General features: G+C 37.3%; 1 long non-coding RNA gene across 2 annotated transcripts in view; it reads left to right on the forward strand.

Annotated features, from left to right (window-relative positions):
- The window catches only part of LOC101025963, an 85,097-nt gene that overhangs the window by 24,666 nt on the left and 47,849 nt on the right, over nucleotides 1–12,582 (forward strand). The window lies entirely within an intron of this gene.

Raw genomic sequence — 12,582 nt, forward strand, 5'->3', positions numbered from 1 at the left:
TATTTTAAAAGAAATGAGTGTATCTCCTATGGGTTCATCATGGAGCTGAGCACTTGACACGTGTTGCCTCATTGTATCCTAATCTCTGTGATGTAAGTGACATTATTTTCTCCCTGCCACATCCCTCTCTACTCTCCCCTTCCCAACTTGTAGATTAGGAACCTGAGGATCTGAGAGGTTAGATATATTGTCCTAGTAAACTGGTAAGATTTAGGGTTACATTAAAATTATTCATAGTTCCTTAAAGGCTTGAATATTGGAAAAGCTTGAATTGCAATTGAAGACAAGGTGAATAAGAAATGGATTTAATCACATACTAGGGTCATCGCTTAATTCAAGGAACACCGCTGTGTGAGACTTTGGTAGTGCAGTGAAGATGTGACACCTTCTTAAGAACTTAAGGTGTGGTAGGAAAGGCAAACCAAACCCTTAAACAACTCATTTCAATGAAATATGGTAACTGATTAAGAAAAGCACACAAATCTCTTTGCATTAGGTAATGATATTCTCTCTCTTTGAAGTCTACAGTGAACCAGAGTCCTCATTCCCACCCTTCACACACCATGAGCATCGAGACTGAATTCCAATGCATGTTCCCCATGAAACATTTTTGGGGCACCCCGGTCTCCTTCCTTGTTTAGAATTAATTGCCCTCTACACCATGCTTCCATGGCACTTTCCTTTTCCTTCATCAAAACTCTCATTTTCAAAGTCTGAATTCCATTATGATTTGTGGTCTATCTGTTTTATCTTCCTCCCAAATTGGGAGTCTCCTTGGAGATGACATTGTCTTAGATGTTCTTACATCCACCACTTATAGTGCTTTGCTGAAATACAGCGGGTCCTCATTACATGCTTTTGTTTGGTAGGTTGCATCTTTGTTTTTGAAATAAAATAAACTTTTTTTAAAGTTAAATTTTACCATTGTTTTTAAATCATTAATAATCTGAACTGTAGCATCAATAAAATGCTTTGAGGCAAAAAAGGGTAAATGTCCTTCCAGGACTTTTATTTATTTATTTATTTATTTAATCTTCTATCGTTTCATCATTAAGTTACAGCATTCACGGAGAAGTCAGAAGGAGTGAGGCATAAACTATCTAGATCATTAGGAAACCCACAAAAGTCTTCTCATGAACTAATAATCTAGTTAGTTTCCCAGGCGATTTTAGCAATTACGGAGATAAAATGGAATATTAAAAGGAAGTTCCCTATAAGCGGTTAGTACCCGGTTTTTTAGAGATCTTTAGTTATAGAAAGTTCCAGGACCATCTAAGTCAAGCCTGGGGAAAATAGGATTATTTTAGTCAGCCATAATTACATCAGCAAGAATATAAGTATTTACTTTTGTCAAATTTTGTCCAGACTTTGTAAGATATTTAAATATATAGAAACACCATCATTATCTGTTTATGATTTGAAATTAGTTGGTTAATTAATAAAAAGGAGTTGAAGTAGAGTCACAGCCATACTACATATAATTCTTGAACATTTAGGATAGATGGAAAGCCTAATTATTTGTTCTTAAATGATCAGTTTTTGAAGTTTAAATCTATTATAAATCTCACATGTTTTAGTCTTTAAAAAGTAGTTGACAAACAACTAAATAAACTATCTCAGGGTAATTATAGCAATAAATATATACAATTAGGTATATAATCAAATATATTATACAAAAATATGTAATCAGTCCCTTTAAAAAAAAATAGGGATTGGAAAGGTTTATTAAACCTGTAACCATTTTGGATTTACTTAAGCCAAATTTTAAATCTAGATATTCTCTGAGAGAATGATTTAAAGCAGGGATAAGCAGTTTTTCTGTGAAGAGTCAGATATTAGATACAGGCTTTGTAGACCACATAGTCTCTAGAGCAGCTATTTAACTCTGCCATTGTAGCACAAAGACAACCAGAAATTATAAGTAAATGAATAGGCCTGGCTGTATATAAAAACAACAACAACAACAACAACAACAAAAACCTTTATAAAAGCAGGCAGTGAACCTGATTTACAACACTGATACTGCTATACGTCAATATCACCTGTGGGAAATGACAGAAAGTAGGAGTGGACATCTGTTGTTTTATATGCTCAAAACAACAGTTACCTTCTAGGAAATGCTCACTCCACACTCACACTATGATGCTGGAATTTGAACATTTTCTTTCTCCTGATTAAGGGGAGTCTTCCTTTCATTAGGCCTAAACTGCCACGAGTTGTATTTCTGTTTCTTGCTCTCAGGAGGTACTACCAGTACTAGTGAGAAGCTACCACTGAGTTATAGATGAGGCTGGAAGCGATCAGGGGCACAGTGGTCATTCTTTTAGCTTACTTGGCTTGACTCAGCTGAACACTCCAAGTGTTTGCCTCAGGCCTTCGATGGAAGCTTCCTGAAGTTGTACAACGCATTGAGGCAGATGAGTCTCTCAAATGGAGGTGATTGTCAATGGGCAATCATGTCCCCCATGTTGCCGCCTTCAAAGGGCTATTCGGATAACACCACCTTTAGGGAGACATTTGGTGTGCTTTGCCTATGTACAAACCATAGGCTGTGAACTGGGCTTGAACATATCTCCACATTGTACTAAAACATACATCAGCTGGGCCATTCTCCAAGAGTTGTAAACATCCCCATTCCTCTGGGAAGCTTTTGTAAAGAAGAATATTTTTTTTTTCGCATAATAGTCATTGGTTCCCTTTCACAATTCTGAGCAGCATAGTGTTCGGAAAAAGTTCAGCAGAAATGAATGGGAGACACCCCAAATGGGCCTGTGTCTTCTTGTCACTTGGATCATTGTCTGCTCTTGACTGCTGTGAGACTCTTTCCCATCCTCTCTCCTGCAGATGGTATATTGTTGGTGTATTTCTGTTTAAAATGAAGCATTGAGCAACTTGAATCTCTTCCTAATTTTAGAGGAATGCTATCACTTGGTTATGGGGACTGAGTGGGTCCCAAATAAGATATTACTGGTCAACATTTGCTGACTTCTAAGTGCATACAGCTCAGCATGTTGCACATTTATTGAAACAACTCTGCAGCTTGTCAAGCTGCAATTAAAGTTCCTGCTGATTATTTCACTGGGCACTCCCACTGAAAACAAAACTCTGGGCTGATGGGACAGAAACAAGCGACTAATGTGCATCCAACATGAGGATAACTAAAGACAAGTCAAAAATAAAAGCTGGCAAGAGCTCTAATTATTTGTAGGTTCTACTGTATGGTTATTTAAACATACTCTATTTAATGAGATCTGTCAGTCATAATTGGTTTAGTGGTTAAACAAAAGAAATGACATCTCTACTTCATTGAACCTGAATATGATTGCACCACATCATAACAAATGATGATTTATTAGGGAATTACCAAGTGTAAATATGAAGGTGTGCTATTTTATTTAATCCTTACAATAATCCTCTTAGGTCAACACTGACTCCATTTTGTGATGAGGAAAACAGGTTTAGAGAGGTCCAATAACAAGCCTATGGTTACACTGGTTGTGAGGGAGTCAGCATCAAAATCTAGGTCAGTCTGATTCCAAAGCCTACTGTAGGCTGTAGATAATCTATAGAGGCACCAGAAATAATGCCTATTGCCTGAGAAGAACAGAAGTATCACTAATTTACTGACCTTTTCTAATGGGGACCATCTAAGACCAAGGTTACCCTATACTGGTGTCACGAAGTTTGCATAAATACATTTGCTGAATACATTTGTAAACATACAATACACAGCTTATCTGAGAACCCTAAATTTATGTTTTATCATCTAGAGTAATAAATGTAAAAAACTTTCCTCAGTAAATTCTCTGTCCTTTCCTTGCTCCTCCCTGAGGACATTTGGCCATGTCTGGAGACACTTTTAGTTGTTACAAGTGGGTGGGGGCTGCTACTGGCATCTCATGTGTAGAGGCCAGGATGCTGTTAAACATCTGACAACACACAGAACAGCCCTTTCCCAATAACACATTTGCTCCCTAAAATGTCAACAGTGTGAAGTTTGAGCAACTCTATTCTAGAATGATCTGGGAATTCATGGCAAAACAGTGGAAAGATGAAGAGCTGGACCAAGCAGAACTATACATCTCACATCTACAGAGAACACGATCTTATTTCTAGCAGCCATCACACATCACCCCCTTTAACACATGTTTCCAGCAGAACTGGTTCTGGTTTGTCATGAAAATATTGTTAGAAAGGTAAACTGAAAGCAAAGTGGAGTTCCAACCTTTCAGAGAAGAGAACATTGGCAGCCATGTTCTCACTTTCTTATTCTACGTTCTGGAACTGCTGTTAGCAGCCATGTTTTCTCTCTCCCTCTCTCTGTCCCCCTCTCTCTCTCTCTGTCTCTCTCTCCCTCTCTCTCTCTCTCTCTCTCTCTCTCTATCTCTCTCCCCCTGAACATTTCTTTTCCAAAAAATGGCAACTTTCAAACTATGTCTCTTCTTTTGAAACACAGCATATGCTTGTTTAAACGCTCCATGTGGCCAGAGCTCCAAACATAGGGCTTTTCACATTTGTTTCTCATCATTTTTGACAATTAGCCTCCCTTATTTCAATAAACATCTCACTCTTAAAGAGTAGTTCTTAAGTGCCATTTATCTTTTCCTGGGTGGAGTAAAGATTTCCCATGAATAAGCATTTCACTTTTTTCTTTTTTCAAAATGTTTTCCCAAGTGTTTAGCTCTGTGAACAAACCTACAAGGCAGACGAGAAAGGATGTCGTGAGAGTTGAACATCTAATTCTTTAGTTTCCACATTAAGGAAAGCCCCCTGCCTCTGAGAACGGTCATGACTTAACACTGAGGATACAGTTTAGCGTCCATACAGGCTTGTTGGGCAATTATCCAGAATACAGAATATTTTAACATATCTTTATGAATACTTGATTTTAGTAACCTTTCACTATATTAACAATTTCAGAACTGGAAGAAAGAATAAGAGAAAGTTGAAATAATTGCAAGTTTTATTGGAAACAAACATTGACTGGTATACTGTTTCTTGTAGGGACCAATCAATTGAATCAAATAACATCATCATTTCTAAGGTTGAGACAAGTATGGAAACATATGATTATTTAACTGAGTTATAAATATCATGTTTTGGGTCACCTGGACATGGAAATTATGGAATCACATGAAGGTTATGGAATTATCAACTTAGGGGACTCCTGCTATGGTGTTTGAGATACTGCTTATAAAGCAGAAGAAAATTGGTTTACCAAGAGACATTAAAAATACTTAAGGCCCACAGGTATAAGATCAAGCAATAGCATTCCTACTTCAGTCTACCTTCATCAAACCCAGACAAAACAATGAAATCCACTCTTTCTACTTCCTAATTCTTCACTGTTCCCATCACAGAAGCATCTTTTGTGTTTATATTCCTTGCCCCCCCAAAAGAGAAAGTCTTCAATTCAAGACATAATGTTACCTTGACCTTATTATGAATGGGTACACAGAGCAAAATTTGCCTATGGTGGGCCCCCGAGTTGGCCCTGACACTATTCAGTGAGTGAAATGCTTTTAAGTTTATTAGCTTGGAAGGCCATTGGTTTAGACTGAACAATAATCTTTTTTTTTATCCCATTGAGCTGGCTGGGAAACAGGTTTTCTACATTTGTGTTGTTTTCCCCCACTAAATCAAAGTAAGTGTGTGTGTGTCTGTGTGTGTGTGTGTGTGTATAAATGTATAATAAATTATTATAAAATGTGTAATCAATTATATGACATGTAGCTAAACACAGACAAGAAGTATAATATGTATCAAGGCTGAACTTACATATTCTTCAATATACTTCTCACTTTAAAACTGATTAACTTTCCCAGTCTACCTAATAAGTTTCATTCTTTTCCTGTTCATATGCAATCAAAAGGAGGAGACTGAAGCAGAAATCTAATCCTTTTATCTCTATTACACTGTGAATTTTACAAAGAGGTATTTTATAGTCTGGGTTTCTTGGGGTGTGATTTTATCAGTTTGTACAGCAGCTGCTCCTCCCAGGAGAAATTAAGTCTTCAGACTTCTGGTTGGCAAAGTCTTTGAGTCCTCTGCTGTGCTCCCCTTGGGGGAGGGAATTGTCTCAGGTTGATCTGCAGTGACTTCTGTCACTGAGCAGTGCACTACTGTTCCAGGAGAAACTTGCCAGTTGGCAGCCAGACATGAGTGGTTTGGACAATTAGCAGACTTCTGTTCAGCACTTGGTCTTACTAACTATTGTAACTGCAGAGCAAGCATGTTACCTGGATGAGGTAGAAATTCAGGCATGTGAAGCAACTGTCCAGGATCCAATGACAACATCATGGCAGTCCAGGGGCAGTGATTTAGTCCTCTAGTCCAATCTCCATAAGTCCTCCAAACATACCAAATACACAAAAAATTTAAGTCAAAACAAACAGTGGGCTGACTATGCTTACAAATTCAAAACAAATATGTGTCCTCTTCCAAACAGATTTTTGCCTATAAGCTCTTCTTACATGGAAGTGTGGAAATTGCCTATGCCAATGGTCTAGGAGAGAATATTCCTCAGAATAAAAAATAAAAAATTGCGGTTGGTTTTCAACTTGTTAACTGATATTTTTCTGGTAACACAGAGGCTTCTCATATTGTATGACTCCTGAACAAAACACTTCACAAAAGTGAAAAATCTACAGAAGTTTTACAGACTCTGAGATTTTAAGAAGTTGAGCAAATACTTGTCTGAATATATCTTGGATAACCAGAAAGGGCATTTAGGATTAAAATAAATTATTAATAGATGGTTGGTAAGTATGTAGAAAAAGAAGTGATGTTTAGAAATTGCGTGGATTCACTGAAAACAAATCCCACCAGGAAAACATAATTTCCTATTTAAATAAAATGTGTAAAGTGATAGACAAAAATGCAACAGGTACAATGTTTTATTTTAGTAGGACATTTGATAGAGTTTCAGTTAAGGGGGCTGTTGTATGATGAAACAATCACCGAACTTAGAAAAGCTACCAACTCTCCCACTTACCCATTCTAAATGCATTGATAAGTCATGTAGCTCTTCTGAAACTAAGTTTTGTTTTTACTATGAAACAGACATATTATTTATGTATTTTCAACCTTATTCCAAAATTAGTGAATGCTTGACAGCAATGTTATATACTGTAGCCTGGATGAAACTCTAGTTAGATGGACTCACAGTGAAATAAAGAACTAGGCTCAAGGATTAGTGACCAATGGATCAATGTCTACTTTAAGTGCAGGTTTTAGTGGATTTCCTATGCAACTCTAAATTTTATGCTGTTTAACATATTATTGATATATTTTATAAAGATGTACCAGTGATAATTTTTAAAGCTATACAATAATATGAAAGGATAACTTCCAAATATAGAATCAAATTATCAAGTATTTTATAGCCATAAAGCTAGACTTACAACACAATGTCAGTTTCATGACACATAGTCATACAGCTCTACCTTTAAATTACAAAATACTAGTAACATTATAACAGGATGGAAGCTGACAATAGCAGTTCAAAGGAAAAAGAACTGAAGAATTTAACCAAATATAAGCCAAGTGGAAGAAAAATTCAGCTGATTTTAGGAACTCTTTTCTTCCTCCACTTGTGCAAATATTCCACTTATTTCAATTAAACAAACTGTCATTGAATTTTATCATTCTTTGTCCTTGAGATACTCACATCTAACTAGGAGTAACTACACTCTTACGTGAGCTGCGCTGTGATAAAGGTGTGTAAGAAGGAATGTTGGAGCTGAGAACAGAACACAACAAACAAGACTTTTACTCAGGTGTATATACGTGTACGTGTGAGTGTGCTGGTATAGGTCAGTGCAAGCTATTGAGACAAGGCTATGCAGGGTTGGGTCCTGAGAAACTGACTGGATTTATTCGGCTGAACCACATGGGGAAGGGCATGAGAGAGAGAGAGAGAAAGAGAGAGAGAGAAGGAGAGAGAGAAAGTCATGGCATGAGAGGGCATGACATGTGTTAGGAGTATTGAAAAGTTTTGTATGGCCAAAGTATACATTTGTGTGTGTGTGTCTGGGCTAGGTTATGAAAAACTCTTAATACAATAAGCTGTTTGAACTCCATCTTTCAGGTGATGGGAAAAATATCACAGATTTTAAATTGGGGACATCATCAGGTTTGTGTTTGAGAAAAACAACTGTAAGGGCTCTGTGCTGCAATGACTGAAGTTGGAAACAGGGGAATCTGCTAAGAAATAGGTTAGTCTGGAGTTTTTGGTTGTAATCTAAAATGATCTATTTTGAGCATTGTGGAGAATTGATTGGCTCCTATATCCAAGAACAGAAGTAAAACTGGTCTTAATGACTTTGTAAGAAGCTGTGCCATTTGGAGTTTCTTTTCCATTTCTTATTTCTATTTCTTTCTATGTTAGCTTCCTTTTCTGATGCAACATTCTTTATTAGGCAAAATCTGTGATTATAGGCAGCTGTTCAGCCAGAGTTTAAAAAATTTCCTCTAAAGGCTCTGTTGGCAAGCCTTGGGTTGTATTTCAATCCATAAACAAATCACAAGGTCAAGGGATGGGATGTTTTGATAGGCTTGCAGCTCACCTGCCTTTTCAATACCTTTTCCAACTTCTTTTTTATTTTATTTTTTTATTTGAGACGGAGTCTCGCTCTGTCACCCAGGCTGGAGTGCAGTGGCGCGATCTCGGCTCACTGCAACCTCCTCCTCCCGGGTTCAAGCCATTCTCCTGCCTCAGCCTCCCGACTAGCTGGGACTACAGGCGCCCGCCACCACGCCTGGCTAATTTCTTGTATTTTTAGTAAAGACGGGATTTCACCGTGTTAGCCAGGATGGTCTCAATCTCCTGATCCTGTGATCCGCCGGCCTTGGCCTCCCAAAGTGCTGGGATTACAGGCGTGAGTCACTGAGTCCGGCCCCAACTTCTTAATTGATAACAAAACTCTGAGTTCATGTAGAGACTTTGGGAACCAAACTTCATGCAATTGATCATGATTAATTTTAGCTAAGCATTACAATCTGGTTCTTTATTTTCCCAGTTTTTTTAATTTTTAATTTTTAATTTTTTTGCAATTGGAGCTATCCTCGAAACCCACTTACTTCCAATGAGATTCTAAGGAAAGTGTGTTGCAGAAGTTTCTAAGACACCGTTTTCTCTCTTGATAGAGGCGGTTGGATTTGGTTGCAGCCCCTCTTTCCCCCTTCTCCTTTTCTTCTTTCCATTAGAACAGATATAATATCTCGAGATGTAGAAACCAACTAGTACCATGAGTTAATACATATGTGGGAAATTCCAAAGGAATTGCAAAGACATAGGCCCTAATTTTTTGAGCCACTATAGCCAATGTGAACAAATACCTCAGTCTTGTTACATGACAAAACCTCTTTTTTGCTTAAGCTATTGTTAGACAGTTTTTGATTATTTTTAGGTAAATATCTTTCTAAGGGTTATAATACTTCTAGCCGAAATAATATGGTCATGGAGATGAAGCCACGCATGAAATTGGCAACTACTATTCAGAGTATATGTGCAGCAGGATGGGGGAGGAGAATCGGCTTCCTTCGAAGAAGTAAGTGCGTGTAGCACAGAGACAGTCACGGTAGGAATCACTGTAAATGGGGTAAAATCCCAATGTGAATTTATTGTAGACATCTTTGGAAGAATCACTGCCTTAGCTCAAGAACTTTAAAAAGGGATGGTGGCAATGGGACTAGAGAGGAAAGAAAGTGTATGAGAGTCATAATAGAGGAAAAACTCAAAGGGACTTCATTCATTTTAGCTTTACTGTGACTTAGTGCTAAAGAACACCCTTAAGTAGAGAACAATAATGGCTAAAACCTATAAACAGGTGAAATTTTGGTCAACAGTGATAGAAGTATAGAATCAAACTCAAGAAAATTTAAAGGACTAGCTATTTACTTATCTATCTTTTTCTATCATCATCACCATCATTTACCATCTAGCTTACTAGATATCAAGTTAATAATCTATTCTTTCTTCAAACGTTGCTTTTAACAAGATACAAATAATTAACAAAAAAGTGTCCATAATAATTAGATAAAGGAAAAAGGACTGTGCACCAAACATGCCTGGCATGAAGTTCAGTATACCTGCTTGGGTGGTCCACTGGACTGCTGGTCCAGTCATTGAATGAGGAATGAAGAAAAGGAGTTCCTCTTAATGCTAGCAGATAACTAGGAATTGAATCCTTTATAATGTTCACAGTATGTCTATGCTATAAATGCAAACCAGATACCTACAAGAAGCACAACTATTTCTGATACGCAACCAGAGAGGTTTCTCCTAGGATCCTCAGAAAGGCTATCATGTAAATATACTTACAGTCAATCTGGGGACAGAAGTATTTCTCATAATATCCTTCAGTATTGGATGATGGTACAATACCAAGTAAAATTCAGTGTAAACTTTCCTCTGGGTTTAGAGCCAGGTAAATTAATAGTCCTGCTCTACTCCATCATGGTCAAGTATGTCTGGGATGCTATGTTCATTTCCGGTAACTTGATTTTATAGAGGACAATAGCCAATTGTGCAACAGTCTGTACAGACTATATTCTTAATAGATGCTTGCTGAAGAAATAAATGATTAAATAAATGCATGAATGGTTGCAGAAACCAGACATATCTTACGGTACAAGAGAGATCTCTTGTTCCTTTCAAATAGCTTATAGTCTAGTTATGGAGACAAAGTACAAAACTCACAGGAAATAGGAACATATACAAATAAAAATAAGAAAATGTACAACAATGAAAGCAATATCTTATGGTGGTAACACATTGTTTGGTAAATTCTATCCATCTATCTCTCTGTCTATTATCTATCTATCTATCTATCTATCTATCTATCTATCTATCTAACAACGAGTTTTAGAAATAAATGTTTGCTACATAAATTTGTGAAAAATGTAGAACATAACAGTATTTATTTTGATATTTCATTATAGTATATGATAGAAGAGGAAACAACAGGAAAACCAAATGGGAAAAGTAGAACAGGCAGAGATGAAGCTAGACCTAAAGTCTCCAAATGTATGAAAAATTATAGATTATGTAGATCTTTCATAAATGAGTAAAACATAAAGCAAGCTTCCAGCATTTGTGAAGAATGACTCTTGGAAACAGATAGCATGCAAATGTGGTATGAGTTTATGTATGTATCTGATCCTGAGCCAGGAGCAGATTCCAAGCGTAGCCACAGAGCTAGTTGCACATGTGAATGTCCTGGAAAATCCAGCCCTAATTCTATTGCCCCAAGTTGCTCAGCCTCTGACTAAAATCTTCTTGGAAACATAAATATTCAGAATACTGCAGAAATCAGAGCAATTTATAGGATTGTTTTTCTAGAGAGAAATGTTTTAACCATTGTAGCATATCAGATTAGTATTCCACAAGAATTGGTCACCATATTCTAAGTAAAATTTTAATAGTATTAAGAATCATTTACCTTTCTTTTAAAGCATTTTAATAGTTTCCACCTTACTCAAACCCACAGTTTATTTTACAGGGAAAGAAAACAGAAAGAAAATGAAAAGAGCCAGCCATTAAGGGAGTTAAACTGAAGAGTCCAGCCACAAAATTCCAAGTATTTTAATGGCTATTTTTGGTTTTCCTTGGGTTTTGAAGAAAAATTTGCTATCTTTGCAATTTGAAATCAGATTAGATTGCAGATTCTATTATATTTAGAATCAGAGATTCACAAAGCCTTTAGGTGAGAGGAAGCTTTGGAAATCCCACCCCCAAGAAATCTTTTTCACCGGCTAGCTGCCAGGCCCTTATCCAATCTCCAGCCAAGCCCTTCCAGTGATAAGTACCTAATTACTGCACAAGTTAGTCCACCCCACTGTTGAATGTATCTGATGGCAAAAAAAAGTTCCTCTTTAAAAAAATCCAAGTGCTGCTCCCCTTTTCAGCCTGTGAATATTTGTAAGATTGTATTTCCATTAAAACTCAAATTATGATGGCTTTGAGTCCCTATGAACCCTTGTGAGAAAGTCTCTTTTTAGATCATTTCTCAGGTACTTTCTATCCTGCCCAGAGTGCTGTTTTACACATGCTTCCCTATGGATGTCACCCAGATTTTCACCCTGGCCCTCTTGTCAATCTGCCGTGATACTGGCTGGAACTCTGATGGTTCTCATAAGACGGCTGCTCTGCCAGGCACAGCTGGCTGTGACTTAGAGCCACACTTTGGAGCTTCTGAGCTTCCTTTTGCTTCCATTGTTAGCAAAGAACAAAATCTTCATGATATTCTCTATAGCAGAGGCTGTAACTTTCACTGAGATTTGTCAAAGGCTTGCGATCTTTTGCTATTAGATGTGGTTTCCCTTGAAGCCTGCAGGCCATAGGACTGTCACATAGTAACCCCCTCTATAACCCCAAGATTTTTCCATGCGGCAGGGTCAGTTTACCCTCACGAAACAGTGTCCTTCAGTCACCTAATTGCTAGGAAAAAAAAAAATTACTCTTCACACCAATCTCAGGCCTGCATAGCTCTATCCACAAACCTGCCTTCTTCTAGATAATTATCCTGTGAGATCCAAGAACAATTATAGTAAATTTGCAGTAGCTCAGCATTAGCAATA

This window comes from Papio anubis, chromosome 6 (assembly GCF_008728515.1).
Source record: "Papio anubis isolate 15944 chromosome 6, Panubis1.0, whole genome shotgun sequence".
Taxonomy (NCBI): Eukaryota; Metazoa; Chordata; class Mammalia; order Primates; family Cercopithecidae; genus Papio; species Papio anubis.